General features: G+C 49.7%; 1 long non-coding RNA gene across 1 annotated transcript; it reads right to left on the bottom strand.

The window, feature by feature from the left end:
- Nucleotides 1–4,424: 4,424 nt before the first annotated feature.
- Nucleotides 4,425–22,142, bottom strand: LOC127484840 (uncharacterized). Its single transcript, XR_016228214.1, has 3 exons — nucleotides 22,081–22,142; nucleotides 16,966–17,033; nucleotides 4,425–4,583 (listed from the first exon to the last, which is right to left on the bottom strand). It is a non-coding gene; the product is annotated as an uncharacterized LOC127484840 (long non-coding RNA).
- Between the last annotated feature and the right edge of the window lie 2,183 nt (nucleotides 22,143–24,325).

Here is a 24,325-nt window from a genome sequence, read left to right as displayed (position 1 = left end):
ACCTACCACACTTCTGTGGAACAGCCAAAGAACAACCTGTGAAGTGTCTAGCACAGAGCCCGGCACACCATAGGCACTCAGGTGGTGCCACGCATGGTTACCTCTACCACCTGCTTCTGCAGATGGGCGTGGCTGGCAAGAAGCCTGTGCAGAGCTGGGCTTTGACTGGAAGCTTCACCAGACAGGTGACAGCTGGAGCAGAGTCAAAGGATTGCAGATCGAACATGTGCCCAGCCAGAACAGAATGAGTGACATGTGTTCTGACTTGGGCCACAATCTGTCCTCCCCTCTGTCCCAGCTTGTACCTTTGAACTCAGCTTTGCCCTCTCGGATGGGCTGGGCTCAAGGTACCAACAAGGGCTTCCTTTGGCCCTTCCTCCAGGGGGCTTCTGGTTGGGGAGGGGCTGAGGCAATGCCTATGTGGTCTCACCTCATGGAGTCAAGCATCAGGTTTGGGTCACAGTTGGGTCAGTCTCCTCCCATCACTGCCTCCCCACCTCTGGCCACTGAGCCATCCAGCTCTCCAGGAAATGGTTACATGCACTGATCCTTCCAGCTGCCAAGCCTTGTGATAGAGCCCACCATTCGTCCCAGATCTCAGGGTAAGAGGGACAGGCAGATGTGGGCAAGCCCTGGGCTTCTTGGCTTCCAGCCTGCCAAGTAGTTTTCCTCAGGGCCTTGAGGTGCAAAGTAGTTCTGGGTTTTCCAGAGGAGAAGCTGAAATCAGATTTCTGGGCCCCAGAAGTCTGGCTTGTTGGATCTGGGGCGGAATCCGTGAACACACTTTTTAAGCCATTCCTTGGGTCGCTCTGACCTCACACCATACTTGGGTCCTGCATTTGCCCTGGCTCCAGCACTGGCTGTCTGTGTGAATTCGGACAACTGGGTTCCTCCCCTGGTGTCTTGTTTCCTTGGGGACAACAGGAGGGCTGGATGGGGACCTCCAGGGTACTTCCAGGCTGGGAATCTGTGGTTGACCCTTCGGTTCTCTTAGCAAATCCACCTTCTTGTTATGTTCTCTATCTAAAATGCTTCTGGAAGTTTCTGACTACCCCTTTTGGGCAGGAAGGGTGTTGTGGGAGGAACAGTTGAGATGAAGGCTTTCGGTACCTTGGGAAAGTGAAAGTGAAAGTTGTAGAGTATAGAAAGCAAGGAAGGTGTGAGTGTTTTGAATGCCCACGTGCTCGTGAACATATGAGGATATTTCAAAAAAGCCATGGAAGAAAGGAACTAAAGTCTGCGTTTATTTCAGAGGTTTTTTTTTTTTTTGGTAATACACATTGTTCATATATCTTCAAAAATATTTTTCCACCAAAATAAACTTGTACTTCTAATTTCATATTTTCCCTACAAACTTTTTGAAATACCCTCATACATCTGTGGATCTCTTACCTGCTGCTTTGTCAGAGTTCCAGAATATTAGGATGGGATGAATAGATTACCAATCCATTTTTCTGGTCGATAAACTGAGGCCCAGAGAAAGCATCTGAGTTACTATTTGGAGGCGCTTAAGCCCTCAGAGCAGTAATTTCACAAGCGTGGCCGCCAGAATTGCCTGAAGGAGCTTTTGAAAAGTGTAAATGTGTGGTCTCCAGAGTTAGGGATTCAAATTCCACTGGCCTCAAGGTGGGGCCTGAGCCCAGAATGTTTAAGTTCCTCTGGCGACTAGCAGGCTGCCAGGTCTGGGCATCACTGACCAAGAGGATGAAGCTCATAGACCCTTGAACAGCAAGGGCCATCCTGGTTCCTCCTGGACACGGATGGTGAAGGCATCCAGAACTTGCGAGCTGGGTTTGAAGGCTTCCAGTCGGCCCCACCTCCACCCAGAGGAGCCCAGCTCCCAGAATTCCAGGGGGAACGCCTTGCTGCTTCAAGGCGCCTGGGGAAAGTTCATGAAGATGCCCCGCCTGCAGGGGCATTGCAAAGGGCAATGGCCATCCAGGAAGGGGAACATAAGAGACTCTGCCCTGATCCAGGGTCTATTGCAGGATGTGACAGCTGGGGGGAGGGGTACAGGTGTGACCTGAGCTCAGAGAGTATTTGGAGAAATCCTCTTTCCATCCTGCTGCCCCAGGACAGATGCAGGGTGAAAGGTGGAGAGGGGTGAGGAGGTGAAGTCCATTTGCCGAGTCCCTCTCCCAGGGATATGGATTCATCTTTACTTTTCCGATTTTTTTTTTTAAGCACAAGCAGATGGCCTGTGGCCTGTGCTTTCTCATTCCTATTCAACTTTTCAGCAGAGGAAAGAACTCCAAAGGCAACAGCCCGTCCATGGTCTTGGGTCACTCTCAGTGCTGCTCTCTCCGCTGCCCTGCTCATCAACTTTCCTTCTTCTAATTCATTCTGTTTCTTCTCGCAGTCCCACGCATGGGCTCCTCTGTGCAGCTGTGCAGGTTGCGCATTGTACAACCCCTCTTGCCCCCAATCCCTGCTGGGTTTTCCTTGCTATCCCTTCCCAGTCCCCCTCACCCCACAGACTCATTTTCTTAATTCATTTCCTGCAAGCTGCTCTTTTCTAACTGTCTCAAGAGAGAAGCCTGGCCTCCCGAGGGCCTGACCTACATCCATCACCCTTGGCAGGGTGGGGCAGGGCCACGGCCAGGTGTCTGCAGCTCAAGAGAGTCAAGGGCCCCTTTCCCAGCGAGCTGCCCCAAACAGCGCACACGGCCCAGAATCTCTTGCTCATCACGGTTCTGCCTTGCCAGATGTAAATTGTTCTCCAGGTTCACCAAAAGGCCAGAGAAGCTGTTTCATAAATAAGCTTAGCATCTCCCTGTGCGGACTCCCTTCGACCCGGCAGGCTCCCCCTCCCCCAGGCCCATTCTGCGGGAACTGCATAAATCCATCCTTAGAGCAGCCCGCACAGTTCACAACCTCAAGCGCTTGCAAAAAAAGCCAACTTGTTGGCTTCCCGGGACAGAGCCGTGGAATAGGTATCAGTCAGTTTTACGGAAAAGAACACTGAGGCTTGGGCCACGCGGCCTGTGCCAGAGTCAGATTTGCACGGAGGGCTGCTGGTCCCCAAGCCTGTGCCCCCAGGGCTTCAAATCCCCTGAGCTGTCCAGACTTTGCCCTCCATCTCCTCTCCTGCTCCTCACCTTGGCCTCTGCCATCAGACCCGAGTGTCCAGGTTGGACACCTAGACGCCTGCCTTTTTTTTTTTTTTTTTGCCTTGACCTCCTCTCATATTTGTCCCCCTGGGCTGCATCAAGTCACTCCCCATGTCATACTGCTGCCTGACACAGCCCAGCCTGGGCACCCAGCCTGGGCCAGAGGGCTGGCACTGCTGCAGGGTGTACCGGACGTCTCATGGACAGCACTGTACCGTAGAGAGCATCTCTCCTGCTCCTGTAGCCCGGAAGTCCCCTTTGCTGAGTGCTGCAAGGCCATTGGCCCCGATGGTCCCCTCTAAGAAACCAGCAGCTACCTCAGCAACACCACGGGGCCCGATGGCTACCTGGCTCCTCTCCTTTCCAAGTGTCATCTCTTCTCCCCCTCTCCCCCAGCCCTCGGGGACCAAGATGGAGAAATTGTCCTGTAATCGCATTTTACACGCACGTGCGTGCGATCGAGGCATTCCTCTCATCTGGTTATCTTTGGAAACACTGGGAGGGAAGGGGATATTAAAGAAATCTTCCTCTGCTTCCATCTTGAGAAAAAAAAAAAAAAGGCAGCACATTTTGATTCACTCCCTTATCTTTAAAGAAACCCGACATGGAAAAGGCAGGGAGATATGATCTATGACTTCATCAGCTTGTTCTCTGAAGTTGTTTCAAGCTCTACCATCCCCAGACAGGCCCCTTAATTTCCTGTTTTCAATATCTAATGGCAAGGAATACACAGCCGCGCCGAGCTAAGTGAGCCTGGGGGTCAGCGCAGGAAGCTGGCCAGGGGAGACGCTTTTAAGATCCAAACTGGAAACTGGCCACGAGTCAGGAGCAAATCCTCTTCGTTCGGGTTTTATTTTCGCCTTCACTTTGTGGTCAGCGGCTCTGGATGGTGTGTGGTCTCAGCACAGCAGCTGCTTCGAAATACCTTAAATGCAATTTGAAAACTCCAAAGGCTGAGAACTAAAAGGAAAGGAAAACTCGCACATTTCATAACAGGCATTCTTGAGAGCATCTTTCTTTCAGGGTGCTCCAAATGCCTCCCACACATTTCTGCGTCGGCTCTTGCTGCCTCCCACGGCGGAGGCCAGGGAATGGGTACCATCTGAATCATTTTGTGAAGGGACAACAGAGACGCCCACTTGTTCCTGCTTCCCCAGTACGTCGGCACAACATTGTGACAGGTGTTCTCCCTGACCCGACCAGCTTAGGCTGGTATGCGGGTGCCCGTGTGTGTGTGTGCGTGTGTGCGTGTGTGTGTATATATATATAATACAGATCACAACTACAATGTCAAGAGCAAAGAAAACCGTTTACCTGTGGCTCTGGACACCTGCTACAGAGAGACACTCACTCCCTGGAGTCGTGGTCTCGGCTCCATCTCTTCCATCACAAGAGGGGTCCTTGGGTGGGCTCTTGCTGGTTGCCATGGAGACACTGCCAGCCACTCTCTTCTCATTCAAGGAATGACATCCCCTGCAGGAGGCATCACACAGAGATGTTTCCAACTACCAAGCTCGTCTGCTCTCTGAGGAGCTGAGCACAGGGTGCCTCCAGAGCCAACTCAGCCTTTCAGGGTGCTAAGCTCTGTGTCTCTCAACTGGGTTGCCTTTTCCTGGATTCTCCTCCTTGTTACTTCCCAGAGGCCACATACCTGGCCACACAGCTGTGAGCCTTGGGCCACAGAGTAGATCTGCCACTTGCCGGCGGGGCAGGGGGTCGGGGACAGGGGTGGCAGGCGGACGGTAGCCCTCTTGGGTGTGAGACTTGAGCCCAGGCTCAGCCTCTGAAACAGTGATCTGAAGCAGAGCTGCTTATTCTGGGGGCTGTAGCAGACGCTGCCCCAGGCCCAACCTATCCCCTTGCCCTTGCCACCTTAGCAAAAGCCACCCAACTCTCAGCCACCAGCTTCTCCATCCTTTTGCCCCGTGGATCTCTCGGGTCCAGAGTGTACTTTGGTGCAGCCAAGGGCCAGAAGTGCCAGGGAGCTCTATCCTCAATCCTGCAGAGCAACCTTCAGCCACCAACCCACAGGACTGAGTGTACAATAGCTCAGCTCCCTCACTCGCAGGAGGGCTGCCTCTGAAGCACGTGTTCTGTGCTGACCCTCCGCGGTTCTGCAGCAAGGGGAAGCTCCAGGCGCCCACAGAGGTAACTGGCTTGGCGACGCCTTCTCTCGCTTCCCCACTTCTGCTTGGTAGTGTTCTCTGGGATAACCTCCCAAAGACGCGGCCTTCACTTGAATTGTCTCAGTTCTGCATCTGGGAATCCAGTCAGAGGGAGACCGTCTCTGCCACCCTAGCCTGTCATGGGGCTGCCACTAGTATGCCCAACACAAACACTCCTGGAGACTATCCCATGCCCAGGGCCAAGGTTGGGAGCTTCTCTGAGCGTTCCTAGTCTTTTCCCAGGGTTCCATGATTCTCCAAGTCTTGCCTGTGAACCCCACCTTTAGCTATATGGCACCTCAGAGGTCTGCTACTATGGCCTCATTTTCTATTTTATAAATTGTAGGACTGCGGCTCAGAAGACTGAGAGCTACCCACATTCACTTGCTTTGCAAATAGGCAAAGGAGGCACCAGGACTCAAGCATCCAGTTTATGGTCCAATGTGCTTTCCAAGTACAATGGCATCTGTGTGTACTTGGCTTACGGGCTTTTGTTCTCCATTTTTCTGTTTTTCCATTACAGCGAAGAACTAAGTCCCCAAAGTCATGTCCTCAAAGAGTGCGTGGGACAGCCCTGCCCCCTTGGACCAGACACACATCCAGAGATCAGCACCTCTAGTGACTAAGGTCCCAGCAGGGCAATTGCCAAGAGTCGAAGAACCTGCCTTCCTTGAGGCACATGGACGTGGACTTGGCTGGGAGCAGAAGGGCTGGGGCCAGCAGGGTAAGGCTGTTAACATCCCTTCTCTCCTTGGCCTAGAGCACTGTTTCCCCAGCCAGCCACATGGCTCAGCTCCTGTCTTGCTTCAGAATCTGCTCAGATGCTGCTGTCAGAAAGAGCCCATGTCCACACAAAGCCTCCCATCCCACAAAGCCTTTACCCCACCGTAGTTTCTCTTGAGCATTGCTCACTGGCCAGTGTGGTGCAAAATATCTCTTTATCTCCCTTCCTTCACCCCTGCCACTACAATGGGGGCCCCCCCAAGAACGGAGAGCTTTTCCTCTTTGCCCCAGCACCTAGAACAGTGTCGTTGCATTCTGGAAGCTCAACAAATACTTGTTGAATTGATTAATGAATCACTGAGAGGAATCTACGGCTTAGACCAGGCAGGTTAGTTAACCTGGGCCCAGGTATTGTGTTCAGCTTAGTGGCGTACAGACAGGATAGAGCCCCAAGTTAGCTGTGCACCACGGCCTCGGGCCCACTCCTCTACCCTCTGCTGGCCCCATTAAATCTGCAAGTAACACAAGACTCATAAAGCAGAAAATGAGGAGAGAGATGGATTCTCAGTGGAGACAGGACATGTCCTCCGTGCCCGCCCCCTCCCCGTCCTCCCCTCTGTTTTATCCCGAAGAGCTCCTTAGGAAGAAGCTGTCCTGGTCTCTCCCAGAAACTGTTCTCTGAACACTCGGATGCACAATCAACCAATTGTTAAGTCCTCGACAATACCTCATCAGCGAGCACAGCACTATAATTAAAAGTAAATCCAACTCAAGCTCGTTAAAATAGGATCTAATTTAATTGGTGCGTTTAATCTATCACTGTCACTCCAAGCCAACCGGGGGAAATCTCCTCACAGTGGTAGGTGACGGGGAGACTTACCCAGCCCCTCGGCAGGGTCTTCCCGCAGCCCCAGGCCTGGCGAACAGCTGGGAAGGGACAGGCAGCAGCAAGCCTGGCAAAGCCAGAGCCCACAGGGACCGCATGGGCGCCAACTGGAACTCGGGTGTGGCTGCCAGGGGGCTGCGTCCTGACACCCTGCCACAGTCCCATGACAGGCTTCAGCAGGGGGTCCAGGCAGGAGCCTTGCCTGCCATCCATGACAAAGCCTGGGGCACTGTGCAGAGAGGCACTGAGAGAATGCATATTCCCACGGCTGATGGTGGCATGTTTGCTGTCCGCCAGGGTGGCCATGTGTCTCTATGTCATGTCAACGTTAGTTGGCAACCCAACTCAGAAAGAAAGAAAACCATCTTTTTAGAGGCGGGTAACACAAAACACGGATGCTCCCAGCGGCGGTGAATTTCTGTGGTTGGGGATATTGACTTAAGCGTGATATGGAAATGGACTCTGATCTCGGATAAGCCATTTGCTAATCTACGAATTTTAGGATGCCTTTTAACCCCGGTCCCCAGCACCAAGTTTCCTTGTCCACAAGTGAAGACGGATTTCAGGGTTTTGTTGTGAGTTACCAGTGCTACACCTGGGGCCAACAGGAGCTCTGGAGGCCCCACCCACATCTCTGGCGCCCTCCTGGGAGGCTAATTGCAGGCAACTCCCAATCCGCAGGCGGCTTCCTAGTCTTTCCACCAGAGTCTGTTCTTTGGCCCTGGAGGGACTCTTCGCTAATGAGAGGTGGGCGTGGAGGCTAAAAGCCCCAGCTGCTGCACCCAGGCTTCCCCACTCTGCTCCAATCCCCGCCCCCATGGGATTAAGCAAGTAACGCAGGCACTCGCTTGTCTTCCCGGAGCTCTCCTCCCTCTCTCTCTCTTTTCCTCACTGCTCCATCCTGTCACAATACCTCCTGGATCTCTTCCCAAAGAAATGACATATTGTGCCCCAGTCCTTATCATGGGGTCTAGCTTGGGGGGTATTGAGGCCCAGATGGTGGCAGGACTCAAGTGCTTAATACTCATAAACATGAATACATCTTGTATTGCTTTAGCTTCTGGGTATTGGAAATTCAATTGCGGATCTCCAGGCCTACATTTTTGTGTGTCAATTTAAAAAATTTCCTCGCGGCCCTCCAGCGAGGACTCCTGTCCCTGGGGCTTGTGTCCGCCTACACTCTGCTGCCTTAGGGGGGGACAGCTCCGGCAACGCTCCCAAACCCACACCACGGAGCTACCACCCCCACGTCTCCTTGGATCCCAGACGAAGATTGATCTACAGGGAAGCAAGTCACATCAGCTCCATGTAAGTACTGAGTGGTGCTATGGATTGAATTTTGTCCTCCCCAAAAGATGTATCCTACCCCTTGCTACCTCAGAATATGATCTTACTTGGAAACAGGGTGTTTATAGATTATCAGGATAACGAGATGGTGTCAGGGGGAGCATCAATCCAACAGGGCTTCTGTTCCATCAGAAAGGGGAGATTTGGGGACAGCATTTGGTGTCGTCATTAAAGCGTGCTGCTTGGGATGCCAGCATCCCATATCGGAGTGTCTGGATTCAAGTTTTGACTTTGCTCCTGATGCTGGCTTCCTTCTAATGCAGACCCTGGGGGGAGCAGCAGGAATGGCTCAAGTAGCTGGGTCCCTGTCACCCACCTGGGAGACCTGGATGGAGTTCCTACTTCCCAACTTCTGCCTGACCCAATTTTGGCCATTACAGACATTTGGGGGGTGAGCCCGTGGATGAGATAGATTCTCAATCTCTCTCTCTCTCTGTCTCTCTCTCTCTCTCTGTCTCTCTCTCCTTCTTTCTTCCTTTCTCTCCTCCCTCTCCTGTAGATAAAAAACTTTTCAAAAAGGCTGACGTCTGGACACAGAGATAGATGTGCACAGGCAGAGCGCTGTGTGAAGACTTGAAAGTCAAAGAACGAGCAGAAGCCAAGACAGAGCTCCGAAACACACCCATCCCAGCACCTCCAGGGGGAGCGTGGCCCTGCCGACACCTTGATCTTGGACTTGAAGCCACCAGAACTGTGAAAACCAAAGGCGCAGCGCTTCCGCCCTTCACGTTGTGCCACTTCGCTCTGATAGCCCTCCCCAGACGAACACAAGGGTCTGTCTTGGTGTACGGCTTGTGTGCGGCTGCAGGCTGTGCGGGCGACACTCAGCTTTCCATGAAGTGGCTTCTCCAGCATCTTCCTGAAGACTTCTTGACAAGGTCAGGCCTCGACCCTGACAGCCCAGGTTAAGCTCTCCTCCAGGGCCCCCCATCACTTTAACATTGAAGTTAAAGGCAGACGACAGACAGTCTTACTCCACGAGGTAGTTGGGTTATGGTTTGTCCTCTACCAAACAGGTTGAAATTGCATTGGCAAAGTCACGATGCTAGGAGGTGGGGCCATGCCAATCCTTTAGCATGGATTAGCATCCTTCTAGGGGACCCGGGGTGGTTACAGCAGGAGCGAGTTGTTACAAGGCGAATCCGTCCTGCTTGCCCTTTGGCTGTTCTGCCACGTTATGGCATAGCACAAGGCCCTTGCCAGACGCGGCCACCCTGTTGGGGACCTCCAGCTTCCAGATGTGTGCATTTAATCAACTCCTTTCCTTTGTACATTACACCGGCTCGGGTATTGTGTCACATGCAGCAGCGGAACACGAATTAAGACGCCCCTCTCAGAGGTGCTCATTAGAAGGAGCGGCACCCAGGAAGAGCTCCTCCACTGGCAGGAGTTTGAGCCTGCTGTCCTCAGATCACTCAGCGCCTCCTCCAGCGCCTCCGGCTTTTCTGACTCTGTGATCTCAGCACGGACTTGACCTGCTGTCACCTCTGGCCTGGCCAACTGCAAGGCTGTCCTTGGCCTTGAGCCTTGTCTGCCTCTCTGGAGCCAGCCTTTGTGGCTCCCTTCTGCTCTGAGCTCCGTCAAGTCTGGCCTGTGTGGAACGCAGCAACTGGGCAGCCGTGCCATCTGGCTTCCGGGTGCATTTCCCCAATGCCACTTTCTGGCAGCAGCTAAGAGGGGCAGGCAGACAGAGAGATTGGAATGTTTGTTCCCCTGGCCGCTTCCTCACCAGGTTGACGTTGGTCCTGGCTGCTTTCCCCTACGTAGGGCCCCAACTCCTGTTGAGTGTCCCTCTCTTATAGCCATGGGACTCCCCGATGTCTGGGAACTCTTCCACTCCTTTTGAGAGTGCCATCTGTTTCCTGCCCAGAACCGGACTGGCACACCTCCTAATCATGATCCTTGGGCTCCAATTTCACCTGTCACCATCGCAACCCACCCTCCAAGCTGCTCTCTGAGTGAGCTCGCTAAAGCTCACGAAATGTCACTATTTAAACACAGAGGGGCCCCCCTTTGCCTCCAGGGAGTGGAAATGCAAACATCTCCTTGGGCTTACACTCTGGCTGATCTCCTGCTCCCTCCAAAGGAGCCAAGGCTTGGGTCGTGCCAGGAAGTCGGCACTCCACTACGCATGCCTTGCACTGTTGCGATTCACCACCTGTGCTCTCCAATGTTCGTTACTCCTCCTGAGGAACTTGCATCCTTCAAGGATTGGCCCAAATATTGTCTCCTCCTGGAAGATGTCACTGAACTCCCAGCTTTGCCAGCCCAGGCTGAGTTACGCACTCTCGTGAGGCTGTATGTGTCTGAATCAAGACGTATCCCAGCATCAGATATTTAGATTGCTGGCCTGCCTGTCTTGCCCATGAGATGATGAGTTCCTGAAGGCTACAAGCACCAACATCTACACTGTCTTTGTGTCTGTAGCAGGCCTGGTTGATGACCTGTCTTGTGTCTGTGTCACCGTCACGCATCTCAGTCGGCTGAAGCCACAGATGGGGGTCCCAAGCGTATGGAGAACTTCCCATCTCAAGAGGCCACCTTTTTTTCCAGTTGCTGCACCTCAGGATTTCCCCCAGCACCTTCGGAACTTACTCTGCTGCAAGTAGGCATAACCCTGAAGCGCAGAGAAATTCATACCTCTGAGGCTGAAGGAGTTAATGCCTCTGGGGTGAGAGTTGGTGGATTGATGCTCCAGGCTTTCTGCCCGCTGTTGGGAGGCCTCCCCTGCGTGTTCTACATGGTGCCTCAGAGAATCCTCGGGGAGATGGAGTTGCAGCTGCCCGCAGTGGCAACCTGCTCCTTATAGCACTCACCACTGGCTTTCCTTCCTACCCTGACTCACTTCCCTCATTCCCTCACTTGCGTCTCCTAGATATTCTCCAGCACACAGTAGGTGCCTAAAAATCAAACAGGAATGAGGGCTGAAGGACACAAGGCTGGCTGAGCAGTCCGGTGCACTCCTGGCCGGAGCAATGCCACCCACATCTAAGGGGGCAGTCCCAGGCTTCTCCCAAGTCAGCTGCCTGCTGGTGAGACTAGTGCTGACAGGCAGTTCTGATTATGTATGCAAATGCAGTTCTGGCCTCACAGCTTATTGGAGAGCCACACGGCTCAGCTAAGCCACCCCGGAGAAAGAATCTTACAAAGAATACTAAAGAGCATCCAAGTGTGAAAAATGAAACACACGTGAGTTTTCTTTTTTAAAAAATGGAAATCAAGTTGTACTTTCATCTTGGCTTTCTTACAAGTCGGCAGTACCCAAATAAGCCCTAAAAAAGTGAAAGACTTTACCCAGTTTTCTGACCTGGATTTAGATCAGCCATCACCCTCATTGGGGAGAACCTTGCAGAATATTAGGTGTCCATTCCTAGAGCTAAGCCCCAAGAGGACGAAAAAGGGGGTAGGCCAGAGGGGTTTGGGTCCCACAAAGGCCTGGTGTAGCGTAGACCCACTAAGATGACCACAGGCTTGGAAATGAGAACTGCAAGGCCAAGGGGTGTCATTACAGGCAGTAGCAGTAGTGTGTGAAAGACGTGCTGTAGTGGAAGAAACACCAATTCATCCTGCTACTGTGTGCGATGTGTGCAAGGGTGGGGGAAACAGACAGAGAAGTAAGCAGGGACTAGACTAGATCGCAAAAACCCTATATTCCCTGCCAGGGATAATCCCCAAGGAATCCATGCCAGTGGGGCTGGGAGGACACTTTTAAGCCTGCTCTAACAGTTCGTCTGAGTGCTAAAACCAAGGAGGTGGCCTATGGAGGCAATTGGTGGAGATGGAGTTAAGAAGTCTCATGGAGGCAGAATGGAAGGGACTGGGTAGAAACAGAGCTGACCAGATGGGAGCTCAGGTACTGGAGTGAGTCAGTGCAGCAAAGGAAGAGAAATGAAATGGGCTATTTGGGTGGTGGTGATGTCAGGAAGGGTTGCTGAGCTGGTTTGGGATCCAATGCTTTGGAAGCACAGGTAAGGGCTTCCAGACAGAGATGTCCTATGGGCAGTTGGATGGAGGATCTTCGAGGAGATGTGAATTTTGCAGTCATCAGTATGTAGATGGTTAATGGAAGCCATGCGAGCTGACGAGTTCAATCCAGGCAAATCAGCGGAGGAAGAAACAAAAAAGGGTGAAGACAAAATGCAAAGAAAGGAAATGTAGAAGGAGTGGAATCGGCAAAAGAAATAGAGGAATAGTTAAAGAGTTCAAAGGAGAAAGGAAGAGATAGAAGGGAAGTCAAAGAAATAGAGATGCTCTGTACATTGGCCAGCAGTGTCAAATTCTACAGAGTCAAGAGAAATGGAGACTGGAAACTGTTCTATGTCCCCTCCTACTACATCGGAGTTCCTGACTTGGGGCTTGGAGCTCTGTATGCACCTGCCAATTGTTTGAGGGGAAGAGGGTTTATTGACCAGTTTATGGGCTACCCCAGCCCTTTGCCTGCTCTCCTTTGAGTCATTTCACAGTTTATCAGCCCTTCAACCAAAGGCTGGACAAGGGAAATAAACTTTTCCCGGTCAATTTTATGACATAATCTATCAGTTCTTTGAAAAGATTTAGCAGAGGAATAATTTGCAATGATTCGTTGGTTTCCGTTTGTCCTTGGTGTTGGATTGTCTATGAATCTCATCACTCCAGCCAGGGCTGGTGGTCTTTAGAGTTAGCCAGCCCTTTCACTATACATACAAAATAAATTTCACTTGGATTAAAGAGGGTCACTTTTAAAAAGAAAATCTACTAGAAGAACCAGAAGGAAGTAGAAACATACATTTAGTAAGTCTCTTGGGGGCAGGAGAGCTTTCTACCTGCTGAAGTGATAGATGATACCAGGAAGGAAAAAGACTAACCAGTTCAGCTTCACAGTTAGTCATAGTTTAAAATATTTGTTTATATATATACAAAATATATGCACACAATATTTATGCAACAGTTGCAGTAAAGTTTTTCTTCTGTAGAGATCAGAAAATAGAGAGAAACAAAAGCATCTCAGTTGCTAATATTTCAATAGACCAGGAGCGTGAGCAGATAATTCACCAAAGAGAAAATGCAACTAGTTCACGACCATTGAGAAGAATGTCATGCCTCATTAGTAAGAAAATAATTGCAAATTAAAATAATGAGGTGCCATTTTCCCCAATAAAATTGCCTAAAAACTTACCTAGTGCCGCTGAGGGTGTGGTGAAATTATCGCTGATGACAATGATGTCAATTAATGCAACTATGTTGGGAAGGCATTTGGTAAATACAAATTAATATCCATAAATATGTTCGTAAGGTAGACTCAGCAATTCCACTCCTATCCAAAGGAGTCCAGTCTAAAGACACGACCATAAATCTGAAAACCACCGTATGCATGGGAATGCTGTATCAGCAGCATCACAAATACCAAAATCTAAAGTTTCAGCTACAAGGGATGGATAGAATAAATTGTGTTGCGTTTACCAGATGAAACATTATGATTCTATTAAAAATAATGGTTAGGAAGACGAGATGGTACCATGGGAGGATGGCACCAAGGAATGTGGTATAATGTTAGCAGGAAAGGCGAGGAAAATGTGCTCAATGCTGGTATGTGATACAGAGATTCATATGCACAAACGCACACAAGTTAACACAGGAAAGGAGGCAAGATGAAAATACGCCCAAAGACTCCATCACAATGCTACTTTTGGGTAGGTTTTTCTTTTTCTTTTTTTTTTTCAAATTTTCCATATGCATGCTGATTATAAACATGGATTTGGGGGATCAAAGAAGCTTGGATTCAGATTCTAGTTTTAATAAAGAAATGACAAGGAAACGGAAAAGCTAATTACCTGATTTGATCAGGACATGCTGTATACATGTGTCGAGATCTTAACATTGTCCCCCATAAAAATACACAAGTATTACCTGGTAATAAAAAAAATCCTACTTTTATTATTGTATCATCTTGAGTGAATTCCTTAATCTAAGCTTTAAGTTTCCTCTTCTGTAAATGGAGAATTATAACATCTACCTCACAGGAGTGCGATGAGGATTAAATGAGAACATGGTACACTACCAATAACCGGGAGATTTGATTACTGGAGCTCTTCTTACTTAGACAATACAAAGAGCCTTATCATTTTACAAACCTGCTGGACCCCACAGACTAGAGAGTATGCCCTGAATCCAAACAATAGTTGTTGTTGCTGTTTTTATTTCCTGCCCTCCCTTCTTCACCGTCAACCACTACGAAAAACTGTCAGAGTTAATTGTAGGGGGAAAAAAATGTTTGCTTTGCTTAATGAATGTGAACTTCCTCATTTCTCTGGTTTGTTTTGCTTTCAAGTTGTTTTTGTATCAACACTACCGGGGCAGGATGAGCCAGGTGACAAGATTGTGGGGAATTGCCCACAGAAATCGTTCTCTCCATCTCACACACCGAGATGCCAGGTCTCCAGGGCACCACGGGGCTGGGTCACTCTCCACGTGCCCAGGATTTCTGGTCCCCCAGCCATGGGTTACTCCTTTATTGTCCTCTGTACTCTCCAGCCTTCCTTTTTCCTGCTACTGAGAATTAGCAGCTGCCCGGAATCTTGTGGGATGTCCCAACCAGAAAATCAAGAGCCACAGAAATCAGAGGACTTGAATGGGGCTGACTCTCTCTCTTTCCCTCTTCTCTGTGTGTGTGTGTGTGTGTGTGTGTGTGTGTGTGTCTGTGTGTGTTGGGTAGTTGGAGAGCTTCATGAGAAAGGCCAGCTAGGAAGTAGGTAAAGGCAGAACCCCAGGGGGTAGTCAAGGTCAACTTCCTCAAGCAAATTATGGAGCTATCTGGGGAGTGAACCAGTGGATGGAAGAGACCTCTGTTTCTCTCACCCTCTTTATCTATCGTTGTGCCTTTCAAATAAATAAATAGATAAATAAATCGATAAATCTTTTTTTTTGACGGGCAGAGTTAAGACAATGAGAGAGAGATAGAGAAAGGTCTTCCTTCTGCTGGTTCACCCCCCAAATGGCCGCTACGGCCGGCACACTGCGCCGATCTGAAGCCAGGAGCCAGGTGCTTCCTCCTGGTCTCCCATGCAGGTGCAGGGCCCAAGCACTTGGGCCGTCCTCCACTGCCTTCCCAGGCCACAGCAGAGAGCTGGACTGGAAGAAGAGCAACGGGGACAGAATCCAGCGCCCCAACCGGGACTAGAACCCCGGGTGCCGGCGCCACAGGCAGAGGATTAGCCAAGTGAGCGGCGGCACCAGCCTGATAAATCTCTCTTTTTTTTTTTTATTTTTTTTTACAGGCAGAGTGGACAGTGAGAGAGAGACAGAGAGAAAGGTCTTCCTTTGCCGTTGGTTCACCCTCCAATGGCCGCCACGGCAGGCGCGCTGTGGCCAGTGCATCGCGCTGATCCGAAGGCAGGAGCCAGGTGCTTCTCCTGGTCTCCCATGCGGGTGCAGGGCCCAAGCACTTGGGCCATCCTCCACTGCACTCCTTGGCCACAGCAGAGAGCTGGCCTGGAAGAAGAGCAACTGGGACAGAATCCAGTGCCCTAACCGGGACTAGAACCCGGGATGCCGGCGCCGCAAGGCGGAGGATTAGCCTAGTGAGACGCGGCGCCAGCCCTGATAAATCTCTTTTAAAAAGACAAAACAGAGACAGTTGAGGTACAAAATCTCCGGGTCCTGTCTCCTCTGCATTGTACCTTTACTGTTCCTGTTTTCCATCCTCTCTGAAGAAAAGCATGGCCTTTTGGTGCAAGAATAAGTTCTTTCCTTTGCTGACAGCAGCATCGCCCTTGTCTTGATGCTTCCGTATGTGTAGCTAACGTGCACTCTGCAACAGCCACAGTTTGAATGTTTTGTCTTCTTCAATGCTACGAAAACTTGGAGAGGTTTGCAGCACTATTTCCTACATTTGAAAGGTCGGGAAACTGAGGTGCAAAGAGAAGTAGCTTGCTCAAGGTCACCCAGCAGTGATTGGCAGAATGCGGACTTGAACCCAGGCCATCTGGCTCTGGGGCCTGTTGTCTTAGCAACCGCACTGTGCTGTCCCTCTGGGCTTTCCCAGGGAACTTGCTGCATCAAGGATTTCTTTCCTTTATCATTTTCAATCTATTCCTCTCTACACTCTCATATTCTTTCTTCCTAGAACACGCACAGCTTTCCTACACTTCATTTTCAAACTGTGTCCCTCCAATACCGAATTACCTACAAAAATAAGCAACGTGTTCTCCATTCTTCCTGATTGCTGTCTGCTCTGCGCCCTTCTCACACTGACTGCTTCCCCCACCACACCCCTGATGCCTGAAGACCTGCCAGGTGGTGGCAAGTCATCTATTCCAAGATGGCTGCAGTGACATCTCCCATCCCCCATGTTTTTATAATGTGACATGACACTCCGTTCATTAATACTTGGGGTTTTCATTCCCTTCTCTTGAATCTGAGTGAGTCTGTGAGCCTGGTAGAGTTGACATCTGAGCCTTCATCATAAAATGTGACCAAGCCTCCACGTCTTGAGATGCTGGCTCTTCAGATCCAGTCACCACGCTCCAAGGAAGCCCAGCAACCACACATGGAAGCCAGCTAAGATCCCAGTCAACAGCTGGGATCAATTGCCAGACATGTGGGTGAAGATGCCTCTAGACTTTTTGAGTCTTTCTGGTAAGGCCCTAACATTGTGGAGCACAGATACACTGTCATTGCTGCACCCTGTTCAAAACAATGGGAGGTAATGAAATGCCCTAGCAGTGACAAAGACCAGTGGAATCTTCATGGGACTCACCCCACCAGACTTGTCTGCAGTGTTTGACCTGGGCCATTCCTTTCTCTTCAAATTCTTCTCTCCAATGACTAGAAGAGACAAAGAAGACACAATTAAATGCAATATAGGCTCATGGGTTAGGTCCTGAACAATGAAAAAGGACATTAGTGGAAAAATTAGTAGCTTAGCTGGTAGTACTGTAATTATATTATTTTTCTGGTTTCTTAAAATATCTACTTATTGGCGGGGGGTGGAGGTGGAGAGAATCCACTGGTTCACTCCCTAAATGGTTACAACAGCCAGGACTGGGCCAGACTGAAGCCAGAGTCCTCAGCTCTATCCAGATCTCCGATGCTGGTGGCAGGGGCCCAAGTATGCCATCATCGGTTGCTTTACAGGCATCTCAGCAGGGAGCTGGATTGGAAGCAGAGTGACCAGGATTCAAACAGGCACTCTCATATGGGATGTTGGCACCGCAAGTGGCAGTTAACCTGCTGCTCCACAGTGCCCACCCCAATTTTCTGGTTCTGATTCAATATGCTATGGTTATGTAAGGCATTAACATCATGGAAAGTGGAGCAAAGGGTATATGGGAATGTCACACTATTTATGACATTTTTCAGTAAGTCTAAAATTATTTCAAAATAGAAAGCTAAATAGCAAGACTAGCACACAAAATATTGACAATGCTTATGAAAAAAATCTCTTCCCAACCTGATATCTGGGGCTCCAGTTTCCTTGTCTCTCTTTTCTTCAATTCCTCTTTCTCAGTTTCCATTGTTCAGTGTTCTCTGTTGCCACCCCAAGATGGATGCTACCCAGAATTCTGTTTTGCCCCCTTTGATTTCTTTCTACACACTTAATGTCTACAGCCAAACCCAACACCCAAGCGGTACCTCTTGTGAGCCCTGGGCTGAGTACCCACCTGCTGCCAGTATTCCCACATCCACCTGCGTGTTGCTCAGGCGAGCTCTAGCTCATTGCTTCTCTCCTCTGGCTTCACCTGCTGAATCCCCTGCTCAGGTCTGCATCTCAGCAAGTGACCTCATCGTCAACTCTACAGCTCCCAGTAGAAACCTCAGTTCCACTAATGCAAATGACTCAACCGCCTAAATTGTTTTCAGATTTTGTCATCTCCTTTCTACTCCTGCAGCCAGATCCCTGTCAGTCCCTTATCTAGAATAATGCAATTGCCTTCTAACTGGTTTTTCTGCCTCTGGTCTCTTTCCTCTGTCTCAGCTTAATGACTGTCACCAGAGATTATTCTGTAGCACAAATCATGGTCACGACACTTTGATGATGCTGGATTTTTGGAATGAAGTTAAACTTCCATATTAATGTGGGACACGAAGTCTTTCTCAAAACCTGCCCCAGATAACTGAGCCAACCTCATTGCCTACCAGCCTCTTCCCCATCCCCACCATTTTAAGTATCAGCTGTTCACAGCTGCTCCTAAAACTTGAGTGTTCCTTCATACCTATAAACCCTTGCTTGGAAATTCCCTCTGCCAGGAATGACTGGTGAAACCCAAGGTGTCTTCCAGACCTGGTTCAATGTCCTTTCATCTGGGGATCCTTCTGTGATGCTGCAAGTGGGTTAATCATGATTTTTTCCTGCTTCATTTCTCTAGTAAAGTGTTTACTAAAAGGCAGTATTTTCATCTGTTCAATTGTGAATTTCCAGAAGATACAGACTGGGACTTAACTCACCACTGTGCATCTCAATAAACGTTGGATGAATGAAGAATTGAATAGATATGTAAACAGATGGTTGGGTGCTGGGAGAATGGTGTGTGGGTGGAAGGATGGAGAGTATATAGGTGGTGGGTAGGCTACATGGGTAGATGGGAGATGAGTGAGTTGGTGAGTTAGTGGCTAGGTGGGTGGTGAATAAAAGGAAGGATGGATGGGGAGTGGCTGATGGCCAAATAGTAGGCATGTGATTGAATGGATGGTCAGAAGGTATACAGATGTTGAATGGAAGGCAAGTGGGAGGGAGAATGAATGAAAGGCAGGCGAACAGATGAATAGATGGGTAGGTGGTGAGTAAGTGGATTGGAAATAGGAGTGGCTGTAATACAATAGATTAAAAATGTGTGGGAGGTTGGTGAATGCATAGGTGGAGAGTAAAATTTTGTGTTAATATCAAGACAAATCTTAGAAGAAAGTATAAGGACTGGCATTGTGGTGTAGTGGGTAAAACCACTGCCTGTGATGCTGGCATCCCATATGGGCACAGGTGTGTGTCCCAGCTGCTCCACTTCCAATCCAGCTCCCTGCTAATGGCCTGGGAAGAGCAACAAAAGATGACCCAAGTGCCTGGGCCCCTTCCACCCACATGGGAGACCCAGATGAAACTCCTGGCTCTTGGTTTTGGCCTGGCCCAGTGCTGGCTGTTGCAGTCATCTGGAGAGTGAACCAGAAGATCTCTCTGTGTCTTTCCCTCCTTCACTGCAATTCTGTCTTTCAAATAAATATTTTTAAAAAGAAAGTATAAAGCTCACCAAACAGATTTAATCCCATCAAGGTGGCATGTAGCAATGCCATCTCACTAGTCCAAGTGATCAATTTCAGTTCGCAATTGATCATAATGAAAGGACTAAGAGTCAAAGGGAGCACATAAGCAAGTCTAGTACCTGCTAACACTAACCGATAGAATAAATAAAGGGGAGAGTGATCCAACATGGGAAGTGAGATACTCAGCAGACTCATAGAATGGCAGATGCCCTAAATAGCACTCTGGCCTCAGAATCAGCCCTAAAGGCATTCAGATCTGGCTGAAAAGCCCATGAGAGTATTTCAGGCATGGAAAGCCAAGACACTCTGGCAAAAGATCTCTGTGAGTGAGATCTCAGTGGAAAGAACAGGTCTTCAAAGAAGGAGGTACCTTTCTCTGAAGGGAGGAGAGAACCTCCACTTTGACTATGACCTTGTCTAAACAAGATAAGAGTCGGAGAACTCAAGGGGCTTCCATAGCCTTGGAAACTCATGACTGGAGCATAGGGAGATTACTGATGCCATAGACAGGAGTGTCAATTGGTAAAGTCAACAACAGGAGTCACTGTGCACTTACTCCTCATGTAGGATCTCTGTCCTTAATGTGCTGTGCATTGAGATTTAATGCTATAATGAGTACTCAAATAATATATTTCACTTTGTGTTTCTATGGGGGTGCAAACTGTTGAAATCTTTACTTAATGCATACTAAACTGATCCTCTGTAAAAAAAAAAAAAAAAAAAAAAAGAAAAGAAAAGAAACTATCAACTCCCAACTTGACTCTCACTGGGATTAAACATGACAATAGGTCTGATCTGATTTCATCATCATTAAAAAAAATCATCTATTATTTTTCACTTTATGTTTCTGTGTGGGAGCAAACTGTTGAAATCCTTACTTAATGTATACTAAGCTGATCTTCTGTATATTAAGATAATCGAAAATGAATCTTGATGTGAATGGAAGGGGAGAGGGAGTGGGAAAGGGGAGGGTTGTGGGTGGGACGGTATGGGGGGGAAGCCATAGTAATCCATTATTCGTACTTTGGAAACGTATATTCATTAAATAAAAGTTAAAAAAAAAATAAACCTTATATCAACCTTTAAAAAAAAAAAAAAAAAAAAAAAAAAAAAAAAAAGCTCACCAAACAGTTCTGTGTCCTGAGGTCATGTGATTGTAGGTGGGCTCAGTGCCAATTCAAGGCTTACACTTGGTGGGGGGGAAGAGCCTGGGCTGGTTATCTTCCGGAGTCTACTGAAGTTCTCGACTCACTCAAAGCAGAGGCTTAATCAACATTTATTGAATAGAACTGAATTCTTCCAGATAATCCCTTCTCTTTAGCATCTGGAAACATAGGGCTTAAAGAAATGTCTCTCCTTTGGTTCAGGGAGGGGTCCAGACTGCTCTTGGTCCTGCCCTCCCACCTCTGCCCTGTCTTCCCTTTTACAACAGGAACCAAAGGATCCTCCCTCACCTTCTCTGGACACAACCTTTATCACCTTGAACTAAGGCAGTTGTGTCAGTTTGACATCTCTTGACCCAGGACACCGATGAGGTGGGTAATGGGACTGTGCCAGCTGTTACCAGATTGCTGCAGTCTGGATGGTTGTCCCCAGGTTCGTCTCGGAGAAGCCCACCCAGCAACTAGCAGTCAAATACCTTTGCTTTGGCCTAGAACTATCTCTTCTTTGGCAGAAATGTGTGCAGACTTCAGACTGTCCTGATCAGAAGCCCAGCTTTATCATTTAATAGTTCTTTATTAAATAAAAATGAGAAAGTAAATGACTTATTACATAACAGTTGGGGTTTGATTGCAAAATCGTTCCCAACATGCAGACCATAGGGGGACGTCTATCTGCTCATGGCCCTTACATTGAGCTGGGCCACCCACACAGCTCACACCACTCGCCTATTTCAAGTGGCTGCTGGCCTGCTCTCCTCCACTGCTCACTCTGCCCGCAGTTATGAGCCTGTCATTGGGGCTTGCCAATTCATGGCCCCTCAGCATCTCTACTTGCTTTGAGTCCATGTGGATTTTGGTAGACTTCACAACACAGTCCCTGCCCTTGCGGATACTGGTTGATCTCATTAAATGGTCGCTACAACCTCTGCAGCCCAGAGACTGGCCTTTCTCCCAGGCCTTTGCTCCTGCTGCTCAGGCGTTCCCTCCCCCAGCCCACACTAAAGGACAGGAGTCTGGACTGTGATCCACGGGACAGGGGGCTCCAAGGTCCCTTCTCTCTAGAAACCGCCTGCAGCGTTGTAAGCTTCGTGACCCCAAAACAGAGCTGATCCCTGGGGACATCTTGAATTTAAAACATGTGGTATGGGCACTGGCTCCTCCAAATGTGGCACATGGGTCAGCGGCAGTAACAGAAGCTGGAAACTGGTTAGACACGCAGCACGTCAGGCTCCGCTCAGAACTCCACATCAGGAACTCCATTTTAACAAGACGGCCGGCGGATTCCTGCACACAGGAAAATCTGCATAGCCCTGGGCTAGGTGGCAACAATTCAGCATCATGTAGTCCATGAGTCAAAACCTTCAGAAGCTCCAAAATGTCTTAGTATCCTCCTGTGAGCCATCTCTAAAGCATCTTCACTGTAAAAATACAAATCGGGTCCTGAGTAGGTTACTTACCTGTTTACGCCTTAGTAGAATTTGGTGTTCAGCCGTAAGCAAAGCAGGCACTCAACATAGCTCTGAGGAAAGAGGGTGGCAAATGGATCAGCTTTGATTGGAACGGCAAAGTGGGGGTGGCAGGGGGGCAGTGCAGCCAGGTGAGCATCTGGGAGGAGGCTGGGGTGTGGAAAGGATGTCCAGCCGCCCCCCCACAGAAGTACGGGAGCATTCTGTGTGCTGCTCCACCGTCCTGTATGGGAGCCCTAACTCCCAGGACCTCCACATGTGACTGCAGCTGGCAATCCGGTCTTTATGTTAAGATGGGGCCGTGGAGGTGGTCCCTAACCAGATAGGCCTGCTGTCCTTAGGAGAAAAGAGACAGAAACCAGAGACATGGCCGCGTGAGGACACGTGGAGAGGGCAGCCAGCCACCAGCCAACAAAAGAAGCGTCGGAAGAAGTCCACTCTGCAGGTACTTTGCTCTTGCACTTCCAGCTTCCAGACCAGAGAAGCCACATGTGTCTCTCGGGTAAGCGCCCCAGTCCGCGGCACTGCGTTACAGCAGTTCCAGTAAGCACAGCCATGACCTTAGCCTAGCTGTGTTAGCCTGGACGAGTGGGGGGGGGGGGGCATGTCCTCTCCACCAGGGGCGGCCCCTCCTCCACCCCTCGGATCCTGCTTCTCCTCGCTGCCGCTGCCGTTGAGAATAAACAGAGGCCGCCCGCCAGAACGCAGAACAAAAGCCTCGCACTTCTCAACATCTGCCCTCACACTCTCGCACACGTTCCCCGTAAACTTGCCCACAGTGTTACTGCCGATGGCGATTGCGCGGGGGCCTTTAAAAGGGGAGAGGTCAAAGTACTTCGTAATCAAAATAGCTAACGCATCCAGGGCGGCTGCATTGTGCGGGCGCTAAGCACTGTTGGCACATTGGGCCCCCAAGCCCGAGGACGGTGGACACTGCCGCGTTCCTGTCTTTGGAGGAAGGAAGGATTCTTCCGCCACTCCCCACCCTCTTGCTGGGATGGTTGCTTGCAGATGGCCCGAAGCTCTCATCCTCTTAGGAATGCCTTCCTCCAAGAGCGTTGGCAGCCCTCATCCATGCCTGCTACATGTCGGGGTCCGGCAGCGTCAGTGCTCTGGAACGGGGCGGTGGGCAGACAGGTGCTACGGAAGCCTTTGGTGAGAGCCCATCGCATTCTCACTTCTTCCTCGGCCCCATCCCCTCTCCCCTTCTGCGTGTGTTGATCCCCACCCTAATGCCTACCAGTGTGCCGATCTCCAGCTCAGAGTCGGCTTCCTGCGCAGCTGACCCTTCCACAGCTCACTGCTCAAATCAAGGACCTGAGGTCTAGGGAGGTGACGCAATTGCTCAAGGTCACATCATTAGCAAGTGGCAAAGGTGGGAGTGGAGCTCAGGCCCCGTGCACCTCCAGAATCCACACTTTGGGCGACACAATCCCAGTGGCCACATAGCTGAGCGCCCATCTTTTTTTTTTTTTGGAGCAATGTGATCCCGAAAAAGCTGATGGTCTGGGTGCTGCCTTGCTGCCTGCCTGCGAGGCTATTAAGAGATGCACGAAATGAATTTCCGCAGGGGGTCCAGGAGGGCTCTACTTTTCTGAGAGGCAGCAGAAGAACTACCTACGGAGGGTCTCCCAGCACCTGCAGCTCGCGTGGCGGCTGCCAGGCCAGGAGGTCGGAAGACGGCCCCCCCTTCCTCCGACCTGGCCCTCCCTGCTGCTGCCCGGATCGTGTAGGAACACAGCGTAATTGCTTGCCTGGTAGAAGCGAACCAAATCAGCGTCCCTGTGCTGGCAGCGTTAGTGACAGGTGATTGCATCAAGACACTGGCGCAGCAGCCGGGGCCCGGGCGCCTGTGTTATTTACTGGTCCATCATGTATAATTTCCGAGTTTAATTTTATCTTTGCAAACTTACCAGTGCCAAATGCGGGATAAAGTTCTTTAAGGGGCCCCTGTGAGAAACCAGGCTACACTTGTCCGCCCCCCACGCACCCCCAAGAGCTCTCAGGGTGGCTCACTCAAATTAAATCATTATTGAGGAGGAATAATCCTGGTAGGTTCAGAAAATCAGTTTTAAATTCAGCCTGCTAGCAAAATTCTGAATGTATTTACTTTCTAGATTTCATTTCTCCATCCATATTAAAGCTCCGTGGCATTATCAATTATGGGTTTATTGCAAAGCACAATAGGATTCAATCAGGAGGAGTCCTCAGGGTATGTCTTAGGAGGACGATAAAG

Source organism: Oryctolagus cuniculus, chromosome X (assembly GCF_051225735.1).
Source record: "Oryctolagus cuniculus isolate XC-2025 breed Fujian yellow rabbit chromosome X, ASM5122573v1, whole genome shotgun sequence".
NCBI lineage: Eukaryota > Metazoa > Chordata > Mammalia > Lagomorpha > Leporidae > Oryctolagus > Oryctolagus cuniculus.
Note: the sequence above shows the minus strand (reverse complement) of the source record. Positions and strands in the feature narration are given on the sequence as shown.